Source organism: Octopus bimaculoides, chromosome 13 (assembly GCF_001194135.2).
Source record: "Octopus bimaculoides isolate UCB-OBI-ISO-001 chromosome 13, ASM119413v2, whole genome shotgun sequence".
NCBI lineage: Eukaryota > Metazoa > Mollusca > Cephalopoda > Octopoda > Octopodidae > Octopus > Octopus bimaculoides.
The window spans coordinates 17,329,199-17,330,258 of NC_068993.1; positions in this window are offsets into that span (position 1 = coordinate 17,329,199).

Genomic DNA, 1,060 nt, shown 5'->3' on the forward strand with positions numbered 1-1,060 from the left:
ATATATATATATATATATAGTAGAAAAAGAAAGTCCTTGGTACAGTTCTATATATTTTTTAAAAATTAATACGAGTGACTTTCCTGATATTTTTCCCACTTTAATGATTTGATCAGTGATTCCCAATATGGGGCATATTCCCCACTAGTGGGGCCAGGGAAAACAGTGGTTGGCATGTAGGATCCAAAATTCTTTTACCTTTTTATTTTTTTTAAGTGGGACATGGATTTGTGAAAATCTTTTCACAGCAAATATACTACACCCATACACAGCCTGGCCAAACCAATCCCACCAACCAAACATACTGTGTGAAGGTTGTTTGCTACAGTATAGGGATATTCTAATACCCTGGTGTAGATACCTCTTTAAGGAAGGTACTTAATTATGAGAAGTCAATACTCAGTACCTAAAAGAATTACTGGTAGATTCTTTTGTATAAAATAATTGTGATAGAATATTAAAAATAAAGTTGTTTTTTTTTTTCCAACCATTAGTGGGGCATGTATTTTTTTTGGAAAGTTATAGTGGAGCCTGGGGAAAAATAAGTTGAAAAACACTGGATTAGATACAGTATTTACAATTGACGGATATTTGTTCTCATCTTGTTTGTCGTTAACACGTTCCGGCTGATATACCATCCAGCCTTCATCAGGTGTCTTGGGGAAAGTTCGAACCTGGGTTCTCGGTTGTTGTTTCGAGTTGAACTTGGAATCTTGGGGTTAGTAGCCCATGCCCTTAACCACTATGCCATATGCCCACGGGCAATTATGGAGTGAATTTTAGATGCTTACAAATCCTATTGTGTGTGTTTCCTTCTCTTTATTCTGCCTCCTTTCTTTTTGTATTTAATACTTTATATGGGTATGTGCTTGTGTGTTTTTACTTAAACTACACAGAAATATAGATGTCACTGTGACCTGACACTAAGATGACCAGCTGAAAGAAAGACAGGTTATTTTTCTATTCAGGATGTATTATTTTTATTTTCCAAAATACAAAATTCATTTCATAAAATAACGCATACCCTATTTTTTCCTCTTATTTTTATTTTGACCTATCT